Source organism: Glycine soja, chromosome 14 (genome assembly GCF_004193775.1).
Source record: "Glycine soja cultivar W05 chromosome 14, ASM419377v2, whole genome shotgun sequence".
Lineage (NCBI taxonomy): Eukaryota > Viridiplantae > Streptophyta > Magnoliopsida > Fabales > Fabaceae > Glycine > Glycine soja.
Window position 1 is genome coordinate 12,412,168 of NC_041015.1, and position 21,426 is coordinate 12,433,593.

Genomic DNA, 21,426 nt, shown 5'->3' on the forward strand with positions numbered 1-21,426 from the left:
AAACCTACAATTTTATTTTTAACATTTTATAAATTACTATTTAAAAATTCATAAATAAACATTTAATTATTTTATAAATCAATGTAAAAATTCATTTTTAAATTTTTTAGAATTCAAATCACTATTTCGTGCAAACTAAAATACATGAGCAAAATCAAAGTATAATTTTATTTTTAATTAATAATAAATGACTATTTGAATATTTTATAAATAACTATCTGAATACTTTTATATATTTATATATGAATGAAGAAATTGATTTATATATTTATTATACTTCAAATCACTATATATATAAATATTTAATAGTATTAATATAATAATATTTATACAAATATATTAATAAAAAACATTTTCATTTTACAATATTACCTATTTTTTGTTTAAATAAATTTTAAAAAATATACATTATAAAAGTTGAAAATTTTTGTTATTTAACTATTTTACAAATAATTATTTAAAAAATATAAAAGTATTAAAATATTTTTTATAAAATAATTATAAAACAACACAATTTATACAATATTTTTTAAATAAACAAAATTATTAAATAAATTATTTATTAAATAAATACATACATACATATATATATATATATATATATATATATATATATATATATATATATATATATAATTAATAAAAATACGGATTGACAATCCGTATGGATCATACGGAATGCTCATATGAATTGTCAATCCGTATGATTCACACGGATTCCATATGGATTTAACGCAGTAATTGATCGAGGCCGTACCCGAATCAAATAAACATGAAAATGCAGTAACTAGGAAGTGATCTTAGGTCGTTTCCCAACGAGCAATGACAAACCAAATGTTCATAATATACTTGCGCAGTAACAGTAACGATTGGGGGGGGGGTTTGTTTGTTTTGTGATTAAAGAGCAGAACAAGTAAACTGGAATATGAAACTACTAATATTAAAAACGGGTTGTTTCCTCTGGTTCAGAAGTCATTCTCTTATCCTGGGTTATGGAGAATTCGTCCCTAACAGTCAACCACTTAATCCAACCCTATTTCAATTTACTAAGCGAAAATCAACTTAGGGTTGTCAATACGTGATTAGGCACCACATACACCAGTTAGCCCTTCGTCCATTAAGCATGAACACAAGTTAGGCTCAGAGGCAATTAATCAAACACAAAGCGTGCACTGATTAATGTTCACGAATTTGGGTTAACTGGTGAAGGGAAAACTGCCAGGAAACCATATTACAAACGAAACCTCAAAGAGAGTTGGGCTTCATCCTCAAAAGGAAACAACACCAGAAAAACTAGCCTTCCATAGATTCAAACAGAAAACGCAAATGAAACATGAAGCAGAAACGCAAATGAACAGAAATGTAAATGAGACAGAAACGTAAATGAAAGTAGAAGAAGAAGCAAGAACGAAATTGTAATTAGAAGCATAAAACGGAAAATTGCATTAAGAACGAAAACAGTAGCCTTAGAACAGAAAAACGTAAAAACCTAAAACAAAAGCTCTGAATAATAAAATAGCATAACAAAATAGCCTTGCACGAATCCCAAGGATGCTATTTAAAAAGAGTCACTCAAAGTCACTGGGTCCTATTACAATACTCTGGCCCAAAACGAAATAAACACTGAACAACATAAAATAAAATTACGAAATTTCCTAATTAGAAATTAACTAAGGTAAGCGCTGCTTTATTTGCCCTCTTCAAGTCCATAACCAAAATCCGGATTAAGCCCAATGTTTCATTAATTCCTGAAATTAGATTAAAAACATCAAATTAGCTAAATGAGCCCAAATAATAAAATTGCCTAATTAATTGACAATTAAGACCAATCAGTAATTAAAATGGTGCAAAAAGGGTTTAGAAAATAAAAGAAAATGATGGCACATCACGCAGTCAAAAAATTAAAAAAAACACAAACAGATACTCATAGCGAGGAGGTGAGATGAATGGTGAAACTTAATGGAGGGGAGGGGACAGGCTCGCAATGTAACAGGGAAGGAAAGGAGGAGTTGTGTCGCGGTGGAGCAAGGAAGCAAAGGAGGACTTATGTCGCATGAATGGTGTGTGGAAAGGTTGAGTGTATTTGATTTTTAACTAAAAGGTGCTTTTGGAATTTCACTTATTATGCTGGGTGTAGAAGAACTTTGAACAGTGTAGGAAGAATATCCTGTAAGAAAGTTATGGCAATTGGAATAAGGCTTTTACTTCATCCACCTCCTTTTGCTTCCTCCTCCTCCAAAAGACTGCAACAGGCAAAAATACCCCTCATCCAGGCACCCTTGTTACCGATGATCATTTTGGAAGAGTATTCTATTTTGGAACAATATTCTGGACTAGCTATTCCAAAAGTGTACAAGGATCTGAAAAATCATATTCTAAAATAGCTATTCCGAATAGGATGAAATTTTTTTGACACCCCTTCGGTTATTCACTTAGATATGTCTTTGGATTAGGGAGAACAAGTGGACAAGAAACGTCCTTATTCATTTAGATTTGTCTTGGCTTCCTCAGTGTTGGCATGATCTATCTTCAAATTAGGGAGGAGCATTCCTTAAGAAGCAATCCTCGGTGCTAACACGATCTTTCTATTTACTAATTTAGATTGGGTTCAGACATGAGCATTAGAACCAAATAAGTTGGACAAAGTTATCCTCCATGGCTAGTGCCTCAACTTTAATGTGTATATATTCCACAATGCACATTTTCATACAAGATAGTAAAGTATTGACAACCTATTGTTACTAGGACGAAGAGCCAAAATATTTTTTTATGAAGGTTGCTAACCAAATGTTCTCATCAACCTCCTTAAATAAAGTCCACCTAGAAGTTGAAAAAAATTTGATATATTGGCCTTACTAGCACTAGAACCACTTAGACAACAAATAAAAAAATGCTACTAATAATTAGGGATTACAAATAGTCGTTTAAATAGAGAGTATAAAAAGAAAGTAAATGTGAACTAGTTTCTTCCATGTTTCTTTCCACTCTTGGCCCCAATTTCACCACTTTTGGTAGATTTTGGCTTTGGAGGGAAAAGTGATCTTTAGAGTTTCTTGCATAGACTTGGTAGAGGTTTTTGGTCTGCTAACATCAGTATTGAAATCTTTAGATTTACGATGAGGTTTTCTACCATATTTGGACTTGCTAGACTTCACGGATACCCCTATTGATTTATTTAAAGAGGCTCATCCACTACTAGAAATTAAAGTAAAAAGTAAGACATCAAACAAAAAAATGAAACATATAGCAATTTATGTCATTAGCAAACCTTCTAAAAAAAGAATCCCTCTTTCATTCCTTTTTGAATTCACCAACACTTGTTTTCCTTCTCTTTTTAGGGGGCCTAATATAATAATAGAAAAATGTGAATTAGCAAGGCCAAACTCAAAACGTGAAGATAAATACAAAACTAGCTAGATAGCACAATCACTAAATACAACAACAAATAGGTCATATCCAATTGAATCTTTTATGACAACAAACCCAAATTCTAAAGCAACACTCAATGCACTACATTATTTTAATTTTAAAATATTACATATATAATAATGATTTTATAACACTAAACATACACCATATTTAGTTGGAAATACATGACAAGACTTTTATGCTTATGTTGTTTTCCATTTGCAGCAATAACAAAGGCACTTTAAAAATCACACATAATGTCTAAAACATCATAATACACAACAACACAACAAATGGACTAACAAATTGAAAACCAACTTCAAATCATTTGTTGAGAACTATATCATAGCAAAAATCATATGAGGAATCCTTGTTTTTAAATTCAGCATGAGACACAGACAAAAACATATATGTAGATACGGTAACAAAGACAATCAACCAACCAAATCATGTATAAGCGTGAACATTATTCACAAGAGGGTAACACACTAACAAAAATAATTTTAAGATATTTTTTCAACAATAAAACAACTTCATAAAACCAACAAAAGTTAAAAAGTTTAATTGTAATACATATAAAAGGATGGGGAGGATGGAGAGACTATAATATATCTTCCACAACATCTCGTGCATGTATGGACATCATAAAAATCATTGATAACAACTTCATAAAACCTACAAAATCTTATGTGTAAACAATAATACATAATTTATATTTCAATAGTATACATCACAAAAATGTAAAGGTAAGGTGCGAAGAAAAATAATATGCATGCAATAGTGTTAAAAGTCAACAAAATAAGCATATAACCATGTTTAATACTTCAATTTAAATATAAATCTTTCCCAAACTCCCATCAATTGAATCGAAAGCTTTTTTGTTAAAAAAAGTTCATTATTGAAATCAACATAGCCACGTGCTATTTAAATGTAATATTGGTCTAATTACAATAAGAAATAGTTAACAACTTCAATAAGGAGTTAAAATGAACAAACATACAAAAATAAGCCATAAAGGAAAATGTTGAGCTCAGACCAAAGAGCCATGATAACTTGTCCAAAAAAATTTAGAAATAAATATTAATCAAAGTAATTAATGTTAGATAAATCTAAAAATGTTGCAATAGTAAATTAAAAATAGATGACATTGCAACAACTACACCAAAGATGTAAGCTAAATACAATGCAAAATGTTTCTAGCACACAACACTAATTTCTCTAATCCCTGATTAACCTAAAATCTTAGTCACAAGAAGTCACAAATAAAGAAAACCATGAACTTACATTTGATCTAGTGGCCACCAAACTTTAATCCATTTACCAACAAGTGCTTCACCATATTCCTTGGTAATAGACAACTAAGATAGCATCAAGAATATAGCAATCAAAGTGAGACATTCTACAATTAGTAAGAAACATCCATTTTTTTTTTGTTTGGGAATTATATGAAACAGATGAAGATTATAAGCATAGAAGATAAATTTGAGCCTAAATCACATACTTCCAATGCCATAATAAAGGAAAGGAAAGCCAAAAGCAAGATAATATGGTGTATTAAGAAATGTAAGTAAGGAACATTAAATGACTCAATATTTCAAAAACAAAAATTGTGCATTTAAAAGATTCCATACAAAGAGGTTTGCTACTTATAGTGAGTCTATTTGGCTTGAGAAAAATTGTCTCCAAAGGAAGGTATCTATGGTCTATACTTAAAAAAAAATAGGATTCCCAATAGACTTGTCCATAGTGATGAAGTCTATTAGGTGTTCATTAGGCTCGAGCATATTAGTAATTTTTAATTGTTAGAATGAGGGAGGTTGTTAGTTAAGATGAGATGATTAGAAGAATTAAGGCATGTTGCCTATAATTAAGAAAAGAAATTGAAAGTAGGGAAATGTTGTCATCTGTGAGAGAATTGGAACCTTTGAGAATTAAGATGCAAATCTATATCATTAATGTTGTGCAAGTTAGACAATATTCAATGGGCAAAATTTATTTATTTTTCTTAGTCAAGATAGAAAATTTCCATCAAATGGTATTAAATTAGCAATGATGGCAAGATTTTATGGGAAGATGGCTTATTGGTGGTGATCAAATTACTTGAGTATGTGAGGAAAAAATATTTTGGTGTTGTGCTTGCATTAAGAGGATAAGCTCTCTAATAGTGATATTCCTTAAAGAGAACCAGAAAAGAACCAAGAATAGTAACAAAAGATGGTTGTTAACATTAGTGGGGCTTGTGAATGTTGCTTTAAAAATGAAGTCAAACGTCTTTCAATTGCATGCATAATAGTCAATTTAAAAGGCATGTGAAATATGTTGAGACAAGTCCCTCAAGGAACTAAATGTTTTAATGATGACAAACCACTATGAAGTAAAATCAAAGTTTTTGAACTTAGCTACTAATGGTTGCTTTAAGTGTTCTTATTAAGATATGAAATATTCAAAAGCATAGCACAAGTGTGAAGCATAAGCCTATAGTGGAAGCTTCTCAATGTAATCAGAAGTAGGACTACAAGAATGAGGGTTATTTAGAAGTTGGAAATACAATCATGTTTTTTTAGGTTAAAGTGAAAATATCAGAAGCTGTATATCTCAGAGGCATGATGCTAAGGATAACTTGAGTCAAGGGGTACATATCAAAAGCTACATGTGGCTTAAGGATCATTGAAAGATGCATTGCAATTGGAACATGAAGACAGACGTGTCTTGCACTCCAAAAGCCCACACTAGTCAAGATGCATAAGTTCTAGGACAACATTGGTCCTAATGTTATTGTTCTTTGTGATCCTTGACATAGTCTAAGTCATAGGAACTGAAATGAGACAATTGTCATAGCCGAAAAAAACCAACAACCAATAGTAGAAGAAAGATGTTAGAAAGTAGTAATCAACTTTCTCAAGAATACTTGATGCATAAATAATCTCTAGAAAACTTCCCATGATTCAAAATTTGAATTCATATGGATGCCACCAAGATCAAAGCTAAGAACCAAAATATCTTTCTCAATGGATCCTTCAACAGTTAAAAGGTGAAAGCTGGTGATAGTGGAGTAAAAGCAAATATGAAGAGGACAACTCAATGGAGTTGTATGGAGGAGAATAAATCAGGCAGAACGACTACCTACATAGACATGGACAACTCATGTAGTATTTGAATTGAATCTCCAATGACCACAAATGATTAGCTCCTTGATCACTTGCGAAAGAGCTAAGTGCAAGGAAGATTGTTAAAGTACTAAGTTAAGGTCAGTTGAAAAACCCCTATCTAAAGGAACTTCCTTAGCCTAAAACACTCTAGGTGAATGCCTTGGTACATAACCCAAAAGTGTTTTGCCCACTTGATAATTGCATTATAAATCTTATTTTAATGACCATTTTGGGGGAATTATGTCAATATTTCATTACATTTAAGCTTGTTTGGCCTTCTTTATAATTAAGTTTTAAATAAATTGAAATAACTTTGAAATCGTTTAAATGTTTGATTTTGCATCTAGTTTTAGTTTATTTTGTTGTAGAAACCAATGAAGAAAGAAAATAGTTGGTGTTGGGACCCAATTCAAGGCCCTTTCAAAGGAAATTTTCTAGGATGAAGGGGTTTGACATGTCAAGCTTAATGTGCACCTCAGGCTCAACGCACACCTCAAGCTTAGCTTGTAGCCACTTGAACCACTGCAACTTTTGTATGCCCGCTCAACGAGCAAGTGCGTGCGGAACGCATAGCTTAATTATGCAGAAACGACAATGTAACACGTTTGGCTCATTTTAAGCGCCAAGGATGTGAATAAAAGATAGATTTAGTTGGGAGAACTATCTAGGGTTTTAGGTTGCAGCGAGGAAGCTTTCCCTTGCCCTCTATGGCTTCCCTACCATTTCTCATCATCTTTTTCATCTATTTTCTTCTTTTCTTCTTGTAGTCATGCAGTTAGGTTTATCCATTTTGGGGTTGATGTACTTGAACCCATCCTTATGTTTACATTTTGATTATTAATCTATGTTTATTATTCATTATTAAGTATTCTTTTCTATGCATTAATGCTTGTGTTGGCTTGATCACCCTTTGCTTGATGTTATGGTTTGAATTGTCATTAGAAAATACTTTTAAACCTAGAAATGGTGAGGAACACCTAATGGGTTTTGTGTCTAGGGATGGAGCAAAGCTTGTTAGTCATCTTTTTAACTCTTGCTCTTAAAGCAAGTTATATGGTTTGACTAGCCAAGGGATAGACAATTTGATCAAAGGACTCAGATTTTTTCCATCCGAGGGATCGGGGTTTGAGTATTTTTGTGAGTTGATGATAATAATTGGGATTTGAACTAGATTAGTGACCTTTGTTTGTATGAGGAGGTGGTTTAGTGAAATCAATCTCAACTCTTTTATCCTTTGTTATTCTACTTCTTTTTATCGCACTCCATGTGTTCGTAAAACTGCCAAAAATAGTTTGTTTATTTATACTCTTGTTATTTAGATTTACGCAATCCAATCATTATAATTGTTGTTTCCAAAAGCCATAGTTAGTGAACATTTCTATTTTTTTGAGTATTACGCAAGTCCCTGTGAATATGATACTCGGACTTGCCATTTTATACTATTTATGCGACTTGGTATGAAAGGACCACAACAGTTGTTGTGCGTAGGCAGTGTTAGGTGCTATTGAAGATAACTTAAAAGAGTAGTGATATGACTACTTATTTTGAAGTTCTAAGAATACAAAAGATGGATGTATGTGTTTAGTTAAGGTGGTACTGAAGAGGACTAGGAAGTGCAATCAAGTAACTATGGCTTCTTAGAGCCTAGGGAACACAACATATAGTTGTGTGTGTCTAGTAGCAAGTTCTACTAAGGGTGAAGCCTAGAGAAGCTTGTTAAAATAATACTTGGGTGAGCATGTTAATGCTTAGAGAATATTAGTTATAAGAGCCTGAGGAGGCTTCAAAAAAGAAAGAATACCTAGTTGTAAGAGCTTGTGAGGCTTCAGGAAAATAAGAATACCACAAGGGGCTTGGTCTTTGTGGAAAGCCTACAGTTGTAGGGACTGGACATAACCCAAGTTGGAAGAACCAGTATAACTCCTTGGTGTGTTGTGTCTGTGACATCCTCTACCCCTCACATATATACTGATAAAGGAATAAAAATTCAAATATTAGTTAAAAGTATTTTTAAAACATTTTTAAATACAAGCTTTTCAAAGGGGTAAAAGGCTCACATTCACTTTCTTCTACATCATATTCAAACTTGTCCAAATAAATAATAAAGTCGTCTCGACTCAAACAAGACTGTCTAAGACTTCATACAATTAATATAAAACCCTATACTCCAATGTCACATCCTATCAGAGTGTTGTGTTCTGATGTCCTTCAGCATAAGGTTCCTTAAAGCAGTTCACCTAGTCATCTGCTCCCCCGAACAAAAAGTTCAAGATCATCACAGGATCTAAACACAAACAACACACAGGGAGTGAGTTATCACATTCCTAACTGATGGAGAGAAACAAGATAACATGTAGGTATAAATATCATATAAACAAAATGCAACTTACTTAAGCATCACTCACGTTATTTCACCACTTTGTCGTACATTACATTGTAACACCACACGTCTCATTCGTTTTCACAACATTCACGTATTCAAGGATCAACACACAATATCACTAAGTCAATCAATATCGATCAATACACAAACGTTATGCAACACATACACTAAGACTCAATCCTATATGCAATGTGGTACCATGTTAGTGAAAACCTCATTAGGCGCCTAGGAGTACATGACAAGACAAACCACACACTAGCAAGTCAGGTCACTCTCACTAGGTAAGATCATAGGGAGACCAGTCAGGGTCACAGTGTTTTGCGAGAATGCTCCAACCATATGAGATCAACATAGGCTTAAAGGAGCACTCAAACCGGGTGACCCCCAAGGCCTGCACTCCGAAGAGTCCGTCAGGGCCTCTCCCTCCTAATTCAGGTCCAACCCAGAAAATATTTTAGCACACAGACTCTATCTATGAACTATACAAAACACAGGACTCCTCAATTGTTCTCAAAATAGTTTTAACTCGTCGCCCTTTAAGGGCTTAGCATTAACTCGTCGCCCTTAAAGGGTCTTATGGTCGTGTGATTGTACAATTCATAGTTCATAATTCAATGCACACAACATCTCAATGCACACATATATCTCAATCATATAGATACTCAATTTATCACTTACACTTGATCTCAATCACAATGGGTATAATATCAATTTAACATGTTATGACACCTCATGAATCATATACACTTTACCTATGAACTATGCAATACACACAACTACTCAATTTTTTTTAAAATCATTTTATCTCATCGAGTTCCCACAGTGATCCCATCATAATACTCGTCGCCCTTAAAGGGTCTTACAATTGTGTGATTGCCCAGTTCACAGCTCACAACTCAATACACACATCTCAATACACATTTATTTCACCATTCATCACAGGTTTAATTTATTACATACTCACAATTTGAATCACCATTTCATAATCTCACTATAACAATTTATACAAAAGATTTATCACAACATGGATAGTAAAACCCCTCAAATAATTTCACACGATTATATCAAAATCATGGGTCAAAACACAAAACATCAAGAACACTCAAGTTTATCAATTAATTCTTATCAGAACATCAATTGGTACGTAAGGACAATAATATTGTATTTATAATTGTAAAGGAAAAATTATAATTTAATAAACACCTCAAAATAAATACCAATTTAGTCCTCTAAGTATCCCTATACATGTTCTCACTAATCCCCAATTGTGAATAACTTATCCCTTACCTCTAAGCGGACTCACGTGTCTTCCGACAGCGATAGCGGCATCTCTAGCGGTTCCCTGAGATTCCTCCAATTTTTCCTCCGACTACTCCGATAGAGTTCTCAAACGTCAGAGAGATGGAGAAAGGATTGAAGCCTTCATATGAACTTTCTTTGTGTGATTCCTTTTCTCTCTCCAGGAATATTATCTCCCAAATACAAACGATGAAGGTGTGAGTAATTGAATCTAAAACCACATATCAAAATTTCATGAAAATCCAAAGGTTAACGAAATTGGGTTCATAATTTTATCGAGACAGCTCTGGGTTACTACTGGAAAATAAAAAGTCGCGATGCGAATAATATTTCTCTTATATCCGATATCTTTTTATAATTCCCAACGGTGAGAATGCTTGGAATTGAGTTGCAAACCTGGTGCTTAAATTGCACAACGATCCAACGGTGAATGCATCCGAGATCGTCATTTTTCTGAGATAGGTTTGGTGGTCTGCGAGAAAAAGAGAGGGCTTTGGGAGGAGAAGAGAGAAAAACGAAAATGAAGGAAAGAGGGAGCATGTCAGTCTCAAAACTGACCTAACACGTCTCTACTTATACCTAGGGTACTTACAACTTATTATTTACTTTATTTTTTATTTTTATTATTTTATAAAAAAACTCTATTTTATTCTCTATCAAATGAATGAATAAAATATTTTTTTTTAATTTTTTCTTAAACCATTATTTTATTATAACTATTTTTCTTTATTTATTTAATTATAAAACATCATTATTCTCTAAAATTTTATTTATGAAAAATGGGAAGTTACAGTGTCCCTCTTTATTGCATCTTATTTACTTTTGTTGTGCACTTAATTCTATTTTTACAAAAGCTTGTTTTGAACTTAAAATTGAACCTTGATCAAGGTGTTTTTATAAAATTGTTTAAGTCAGTGCAACCAAGTGAGAACCAGGAACTACAATTAATAGATTATGTATCATTTGTTAGTAGGTTTTGAAGTAGTAACGAACAAGTTTTCTTGGTGACTTGTCATATCATTATATCCAAGTACTCGTAAAGGAATAGATTGCTCTTACTAGTTTTCTGAATCTCAAAGTTGAAAAGCTTGAAAAGAAGTTCATAAGAAAGTGTGCTAGTGCAAAAAGAGCTAGATCGGTAAAGGGTCACTTTTCATCCCCCTTCTAGTGACCGACTAATTCACTTCAAAATAAGGATAGGGTGGAAGTGACAAATTAGGATTATAGAATATGGGTCAATCTTTTGACTTGATAGACCAAGTCTTAGTAGTTGAATTAGGATTCATATGGTGAATCATAAAGTCTAAGATTTATTTTTTGAATCGTGAATTTGAGTAAGATTCATGATCAGTAAAAAGAATACACATAGAATGATACAACTAACAAAAACATATAAAAGCTCAAAATCATTATTAACTAATAATTATAATTGTAAATGTAAGAGCATTCTAATATTATTAAGCATATCAAAAGCAAAAACATATATATAGTGTGGAAGGAGAAACACATTTAATGACCAAAATCCATAAAAATAATGTGGAAAAAGAAACACACAAGGTAGTTGGACAGAGGCAAGAAAAATAACAAGAAATGGAAAAAAAGATATGCACATGAAGAATAAGACACCATGGGTAGTTAGACTAGTATTTTAGGATTTTCAGAACCCGATCACACATAACTTGACCTACTTAATTACATGTGTAACCCAATTGTGGTTAAATTGTATGTTGGCATTAATATAAATGTAAAAAAGTTTAATATACAAAAGTTAAGGTAAAGACTCACTTTGTCTAAATTATCACTAGTTTTGATGGGTTTTCACCTTTCCTCTTTAAGAGATACCCATTTTGCAATACCATCATCATACACAATCTAAAACAGAGGAAACTGTCAAAAAAGAATAAAATGGCTAGTGGTAATGGAAATGTAAACCTGTAAAAAATTTTGCTATCTTGGGTTTCTTGTAATAGAAGAAAATACATTATTATTCAAATGAGTAAAACAATATAACAAAAGTTAAAAAGTTATACTATAATGCATATAAGAGGAAGGGATGATAGATATATCATAGTATAGCTTCCACATCACCTTGTGCATGTTATGAGGAGCATCATAAAAGTCATTGATAACACCCTCATGAAACCTACAAAATATTATGTGAAGACAATAATACATGTATAATATATATTTTTATACTATACTCCACCAGAAAGTAAAGATAAGATGTGAAGAAAAATAATATGCATGCAATAGTGTTAAAAACCAACAAATAAGCATATCCTCATGTTCAATACTTCAATTTAAATATAAATCTTTCCCAAACTCCAACAAATTCTAATGGTTTTTTAAAAGCAAAGTTCATTGAAAGTAACATAGCCACAATTCATTAAATGTAACATTGGTCTAAATACAATAAGGCATAGTGAACTTTAATAAGGAGTTAAAAAAAACACGTTCAAAATAAACCATAAAGGGGAAATGATGAGCTTAAACCAATTAGCCATGACGACTTGTCATTTTTTTTCTTAAAATGAATACTTATCAAGGTAATTAATATTAGATAAATTCAATGATGTTTGCAACAATATGCCAAAATCAAGTGACATAGGAACAACTACACCAAACATATAGACAAGATACAATGCAAAATGTGTTTAGCGCGCGCGCACACACACACACACAACATTGCTTTCATTGATTAACCCAAATCTTAGTCATAACATGTAACAAAATCAAGAAAACCATGTACTTACATTTGATCCAGTGGCCACCAAACTTTGATCCATTTACCGACAAGTTCTTCACCATATTGCTTGGCATTAGACATCTAAAATAACATCAAGAATATTAATAATCAAGTGAGACATTCTACAATTAGTAAGAAACATCAAAAACCATGTGTTTAGGAACTACATAACAAAAATGAAATTATCAGCATATAAGATAAATTTGAGCCTAAAGTAAATAATTACTTTCTATGCAATAATATAGGAAAGGAAAAACAAATGAAAGATAATATGGCAAAATAGGAAGACCTCATACAAAGAGTACCGTGCATGCAAGTGCTTGAAATAATTGGAGGAAAACTTTCCTGCATATAGTGGTCCTATTCAGCTCAAGAAAGATTGTCTCCAACAAAGGATACTTGTGTTATATACTTAAAAAGAAAGCTCCCAAAAAACCTGTCCATAGTGAAAAAAATTGTTAAGTGTTCATAAGGCTTGAGCATGTTAGTAAATGTTAATTCTTAAAATGAGGGAGGTTGTCAATTGAGACAAGACTATTTGAAGATTTAAGGCATGGTTCCTAAAAAGAAGAAGAGGGAAATCTTGTCGTTTGTGAGAGAATTAGGGCCTTTGGGCATTGAGATGTGCAAATAGACCCTCAAAGTTGTGCAAGTTATACAATGTATTCAGTGTGTGAAATCCTTTTTTTTTCTTAGTAAAGATACATGATTTCCATCAAATGGTGATAAATTTGTAATGATGGCAAGATTTTATTTGAAGGGACTTATTGGTGGTGATCAAATTACTTGAGTATTCTGAAACCACTAGAGTATGCAAGAAAAAAAGCATTGTGGGTGTTGTTGTGATTGCATTGAAAGTAGAAGTTCTCCATTGGTTATGTACTTAGAAGGAGAACAAACAAAACAGAACCAAGAATAATAACGAAAGATGGTTGTGGGCATTAGTGGGGCTAGTCAATGCTGCTTCAATAATGAAGTCAAAGGTCTTACAATTGCAAACACAAGAGTTAACTAGAAAGGCAAGTGAAACATAGAAAAGGGTGGAAGCGACAAATTGGAATTACAGAATATAGGTCAATATTTTGACTTAATAGAATAGGTCTTGGTAGTTGAATTAGGATTTAAATGGTAAATCAGAAAGTCTAAGGTTTAGTTTTCAAGTTGTGAATTGGACTAACATTCACAATCAATGAAAAAATGCACATATAACTAACTAAAACATATAAAAGCAAAAATTCTTGATTAATTAATAATTATAAGACATAAAGGTAGGAGCATTTTAACATTAAGAAACATATCGAAAGCAAAAACATATATAGAGTATGGAAGGAGAAACACATGTGAATGACCAAAATCCACAAAAAAATATCTAGAAGGATAAATAGACAAGGAAGAAGAAGAGAGGCAAAGAGAAAAAACAAGAAATGGGTAAAAGAGATGCTCATTAAGAATGAGACACCTTGAGTTTGAATGGAAGGAAAGAATCAATTAATCCCTTCCCTTTTTTATTAATATTTTTTTGTGTAACTCCCTTCATGGGTATTACCATATATATTATTGTACATAAAAGAGAAATAATTAAGACATTACAAATAATTAAACTTTATACATTAAACAAAATTTGTATTCATAAACAATTGTGCCTCACGTTGAAGGTTCTTAACTACAATCTGATATAATAAAAGTTGTAACATAATGAGTTGTAACATAATGAAACACTGTAATTTAAACGAATGAAGCAACAAAACCACTAGATCCCATTACTACACTCTCACCAAGACAAGATTGTCGAGAACACATTAAGGTTACCATGTCTTGCAAGGATATTCTAACCCATGGGATCAACATGAGCCATATAGAGATTCTAAACTAAATAATATCCTAAGGATAAAGTCATACTTCAACTCACTCATGTCCTCCTCAATGAAGCCTTACCACATCCACCGTCTTAAAAACATGACATTTATGATGCATGATCACATAGGATGCACATGTATTTACTTGACACGACACTTGGAGAATCCTATCTATTTGGTTCTTAACATTACAAATCTTACTCATGTACCATGCCATCACACATTTCATCACCTGGTGGTTCTTGCACCACATAGATTCAGATCATATACTTGTCATTTCAAAACATTACCATAATATCACTTGTTCCATTTCATCTACACACATATATCATCATATCATTATAAGGTGGCAATCACAATAATGTCCTAATCGAAGTAAGCACTCTTACACACGATTACCAATCAAGGCATTACATTTAATTAGGAAAGTAACTCATGTATTAATTCCATATAAAGTTCACGTAGTATGATAATGATACACTTAGTATTAAGATTGGGAAGACACATTTCTTAAGATTTCTAAACAGGATGAATCACACTTGTGATTTGTGGCTCACATCCATGAGTGGTGATAGATTCACATTTCAAATAATTAGACAGAATGAGTCATGATCGTGACCTATGGATCACACCTGTGAACATTGACAAACACCTATGGACATACTAGGTCATACTTGTGATCCATGGATCACGCCTATGGCACGCGACAAACATGGACTTACAAACTCTTTCATTTTAACATGAAGACAATAGGTTCCTAAACCCCAAAACACATTGCATAAAGAGACCACATGGCATTTCAACAAAAAAAAAACCTTACTCGATTTCAAGAATATCGAAAAGGTGTAAAACATCAAACACCGCTAAAATCCCAAATAACCAATTATTAATTCCTCGTTTAATCTTAAATACCCACATTCCCAATTTTAAAGAACAAGAAAAAGGGAAAAACTAAAGAGCTATCCAACATCAGGACCCAATCAATCAATTAACACAAATCGAGTTGTAATTGCTTACAATCAACCCCAAAACATCAATTCCTAACTTAGGGTATCAAAAGGGAGAAAAGGGAAGAAACCATCCAAAGGGGTGGTGAAGACATAGGGGAAAGAAGAGGAACACAGAAACAAAGCTGAGAGAAAGCACTCACCTAGACTAAGACACAAAAGAGAGCTCCGAGCTTAAGTTTCCAATGTTCTTCTTTTTACTTTTCTATTTGTCTCCTTCTATCTTTTTTTTTTACTTCTTTCTCTATTCCACCTAATTAAACCTAATGCCTTATTTTCTCCCTTTTTATAACACTTAGGTGGGTAAGGGGTGTGTGGACTTAGCTCCTTATTGGGTCTTAGGAGCTTTATTGAGCCTTAGTATCTTATGCTTACTAATTCTAATACTAAAGCACCTTACAATAACAATAAAAACAATATAACACCAATAATAATAATAATAATAATAATAATAATAATAATAATAATAATAATAATAATAATAATAATAATAATAATAATAATAATAATAACATAACCACATGCACAACATACTAACGATAACATTAATACAATATAAGATAACAATATTAACAATAATAATAAACACAATATCACAATAATGATAATCACAAAAAGCATAAGATAATATTCGCACCATTATAATACTACAATAATAATAATAATAATAATAATAATAATAATAATAATAATAATAATAATAATAATAATATTATTATTATTATTATTATTATTATTATTATTATTATTATTATTATTATTATTATTAATAACACTAATAAATATGAAAAACATAAGCGCATAGGAACACATACAATCTTACAACGCAGACACATGCTTAAGACATAAACCAATAATATACTAGTAGTAATTACTGATTTTCAGGAAATGTTACAGAATGGCCCTAATAAGGGGCCTCCTTGAGGTATATTCCTAATACTTGAAACTTTAGGTGTTACACCTTATCCTTCTTTTCTTTCTATTTCTCTATCTCCTTTTAGATGGCAAGTGGAATATGTGTATTAGACGTCTCTAGGTTTAACATAATAGTTCCTTTCCCTATTGGGTACCTAATGGGATTGTCTCATAACATCCTATTATTTCTTCTCACTCAAGCCAAATTTCTTATCATTTTAATTTTAACACTTTTTATTTATTAAATCAACATATTATTATTATTATTATTATTAGGCTAAAATATGTTTTAGATCCCTAATAAATAATCAAATTTTGTTTTAGACCCCTAATAGTTTTTTTACGTTAGGTCCCTGATATATTAACTTTTTTTTGTTTTAGATCCATGTTGTTAAAATGCATGCATAAAGTGATGATGTGTCTGTTAAAAATTTTAAAAAATGATTTGTGGCAATTTTTAAAATCACCAGTATCAATTTAAAGATTTAAAATACAATTTCTTGTGGATAAACCACCTGAATCAATCGAAGCAAAAAATGAATAGATAAACATGATCTCTGAATTGAAGTGCTAAAAAAAATTCAAGATAAACCAAATAATTCACAACATCTTATTTTTCTCCTATTCAAGATCTCCACAGTCAATTAAATCAAAACAAATTGTTAAAAAACACATTCAAAACCCTTATTCCTTTCTGTCTAGCACCAAATATGTTGGTGATTTCCCTCATCAAGATCCAATAACATTTCATAACCAGTGTTGCATGAAGGCATGAACCTTATCATTTTCATAAAAAATAGAGGTTAAAGAAAAACTTTCTGTAAACAATTGTGACATCACCATACCCACGAAGTTCATAACAAAGTTAAGATATGAAGAAATACAAACACATGCAAAATAGAGTACACTATTGGGGACCTTGCATCTCAATTTTATGAATGAAACACTTATTCCTTTCTCTCCAGTTCCCAATCTAGATCGCCCACGACAGCCAAATCTTCGACTACAGCTCCAACTTCACACATGCCATCATTGACAGCAACCTCGTCGTTTGATTGGCCGACAATGGCCCTACCTTCGATGAGTCCCTGTAGTTCCTCCTCTCTTGCAACCTCCATTACTGCTTCTAACTTTAGATCTGGATTTAGACATGGGTTTGAGAGATCTGAGAGGTTTGCCATCATCAGAGGAGGTGCGACACACAACACACTGCACCACCACCAAGGCATCACATGCAAATACGACCTCCTCTGCATGAAGACTTGATGTAGGTTTCTGTCATCCTCTCCTTTGTGTCCTTGGCCATCGAGGAGCTTGTAGATTTGGATCTTCAATTTGGTTTAGGGTTAGTTAGGTTTATTAGGATGAAAACAAAATTTGTTAATTTGTTAGGAACTTAAAACATATTTTAGCCTTATTGTTGTTGTTGTTATTATTATTATGAAATGTTACATTTTGGGAGGGACTAATTTTTTAGGGTTTTTAGAACCCGACCATACATAACTTGACCTACTTAGATGTGTGACTTAGTCGTGGAATTGTGTGATTCATCCTAAAATTAAGATTTTTGCCATGTAAGCAATTCATAATATGATTTGAGCTTTAAAATGAGTTGTAGGCCCCTAGAATCATATTGTATTGCACAAATTGTTTTGTGGATTATATGATACTAATAAAAGATGAGCATGCATAATAGCCAATAGTGAATAACAATGTGTGGCAAGTCGATGCTTCTTCGTAGGGCTAAGTAGAGAGAGTGTTTGAAACATTCGCACTCAAAATCATATTTAATTGGTTGATAATGTAAAAATCTTAAGTGTGACTTTTAACATAATTATTATAAAAGCTAACAAGTTTATCATACATGTCAAAATGTAATTAGATTAGTTGTAAAAAAATTATATTGTTAGTACATTTTAACTTAAAAAAAAATTATATTCACAGTGCATAAAAATTAAACTCATTTGTAAATCACAATTAAAATAATCTTCTATCAATTAAAATAATTTTTGAGGCAAATGATCGTGCTGATAGATTAGCCTCTTTTGGTGCACAACATTTAGGTTATAATTGGTGGGATTACCCATCCATTTTGATCTCTCAAAAGTTTCTTAGGTATAGATAGGAACTTCCTGCTTATAGGTTCTCGTATCCTTGTTTGTCCTGGGATTTGGTTTGGTCCCCCAAGTATTATATCTTTCCCCCTTCTAGGAGATTTGCTACTACACCAATTTATATATATAAAAAAAGATTTTTATAAATTTCTAATATTCAACGTTTTAAACATCCATTTATTATAAATTAAATCAATATGACAATATGTGTGTGTATTGTTTTGCGAATAATTGAAAAAACTTTTACAATGCACAAGATCTTTGCTATTTGTTTCCATCCACGGACCAGTTCTATGAAAGTGGAGGAAATCTTCACCTTGAAACTGTTAATTTGGTATACAAATAGCATTCTCCGTTATTATAAGGAAAGATTTTCTCTATGATTAATACATCACATTCTATTTGTATTTATTTAAGAGACAATAATATATATACCGATCGTGTGAAGTTTTTGTTATAGTGTCTTCTAATCTAATCACAAATTATGATAAATTTATTGATTTTGATAATAATTATCTTAAAAATTATAAACACATGATTTTTAATTGGTTAACTGGTTAAAAACTTTTACACTAATTGTGTATGTGTTGGGGATAAATGTGTATGTCCAAAATCAAATTCATCGTATTATCAATTTTAGTGAAGAACTATTCTTTATTTCATTATTATATTTATTGCTTTATTAAATTTTTAATTAAGTTTTTTTATTTGACAAGTTCTTGATTAAAATTAAAAACTTGTTATAATGATAGAGATTATAATAATGAGAAACAAGTATTTTATAATTTTAATCTAATTTGTTCTTGATCATAGAATTATTGTGAACAAGATGTTAATAATCTCGATCGACCAACATATATATGTGATTGCCTTTATTGAAAAAAAATTAATATATCTCATTTATTAAATTACATGTATAGATGATGCACATGTAGATGTTATTATTGAACTAACTCAATAATTAAGAATTTCTAGTAGTTAATATTACTGTAATATGTCAATAAAAAATTCTCAAGAAGAAATTTAATAATTTCATTTGAAATGAGATTATCATAACTATTAATAGTTATTTATTATATTTTAATTTCAGGCATCTAAAGTCTTAAAACATTAGTTAAATAAATATTGGATATGATTAAATATTCATAGAATTAATGATTAACCATGAAGAAATTCATCAACTCTTGACAATGAATTTGAACTCTATGATATAATTAACACCTTGATCAGGATAATTGAATGAAAGAAGAAAAAAGTTTTTTAAGCCATTCATTGATTAAATATAATTCGTTAACTTATTAGAGTTTGTAAAAAATACTATACTTTAGAGTTAACCTTGAGTGGTAAATGATAGAAGAAAATATTACATTATTCTTCTGTCGGTTCTTGAATGTAAATAATGTTACTTCATGTTATACAATCGTTAAGAAGTGTTATTAGACGTCTAGCTTGATTAGTAAATTAAGGATGATTTATTTACTACTGATTTGGTATTAAACTTACATGGTCACACACAGACAAACGAGTGTTTTAATGTTTACATAAGAAAATAATTTATTTGATAATTAAATTAAGAAACTTGATTTAATCAAATAAATATTTTAGTTGAATATTATTATACTCTTTGCTAGCAACAAAAATATAATTAATATAAATAAAAATATCCTCTTCATAAATGTGGAGATTGTCCACAAAATAAGAAAAAGATTTTGTAGGATCAAATCATGTGATTAGTTACAATAATTAGTCATATAATTATTTGGAAATTATATTTGGCTTAAATCAGGAATTTTTTTTAAGATAAAGAGATATGAGATATATTATTTTAAATTAATGATACAAAGATACAAAATTATTATAAAAATCAAATCTTTCATTTTAAAAAAACCTATATCCATATCGCTAAACACTATAAACAAAAGCATTTGTCCAAGAGTAAAGTTTATTAGACACAAACTAGAAAAGTTCAAACTTAGTTTCTAGACCTAAAAAGCGAATAGAAAGTGTTATTTAGAGTTTCACTCATCAGATAATAGAAATTAGTCTCAATACGGATACATGTAGAGTTTTCATATAATTGGAGAAAATTTTGACACTTCAAGAATTGACATCCGGATACAAAATTCTAAATTTTCTCTTTATTATTGTTATAATATATTTTGAATGCAAAATATATCTTATTTTTCCATTTCGCATGTTGGGACACTCCTGTTTTACTATCAACATGTCCATTAATTAAACTCAATATTTAAGTTATAACACATATATCTTCGTGGGAATATCACACGATAATCTATACACCCATGCATGATTAAATGTAAAGTTGGAGAACCATAATTTATTCAAGATTCATATCCTACTTATACATAGTGATTACCCTTTTCTCCATAGAAACATACAAAACAATCCACATGCACTGCAACAAATAATATTTGTATATGCAAGCAGCTCCCTCTACTCAACTCTATAGGGCTAAGTTGTAACGTGGGAGATTGGAAACACCTCCTTTATATGGTGATTACTACTACTTTTAGTAACTAAACTATTTG

At 31.2% G+C, this 21,426-nt stretch overlaps 2 long non-coding RNA genes across 2 annotated transcripts; both read right to left on the minus strand.

Moving 5' to 3' along the window:
• Window positions 1-1,711: 1,711 nt before the first annotated feature.
• On the minus strand, window positions 1,712-8,518 carry LOC114383218. Its single transcript, XR_003660423.1, has 4 exons — window positions 8,359-8,518; window positions 4,693-4,766; window positions 3,269-3,343; window positions 1,712-1,748 (listed from the first exon to the last, which is right to left on the minus strand). It is a non-coding gene; the product is annotated as an uncharacterized LOC114383218 (long non-coding RNA).
• A 2,508-nt stretch (window positions 8,519-11,026) lies between these two features.
• Window positions 11,027-14,260, minus strand: LOC114383301. The gene is made up of 4 exons (XR_003660458.1): window positions 13,291-14,260; window positions 12,993-13,066; window positions 12,328-12,382; window positions 11,027-12,111 (listed from the first exon to the last, which is right to left on the minus strand). It is a non-coding gene; the product is annotated as an uncharacterized LOC114383301 (long non-coding RNA).
• Window positions 14,261-21,426: the final 7,166 nt, after the last annotated feature.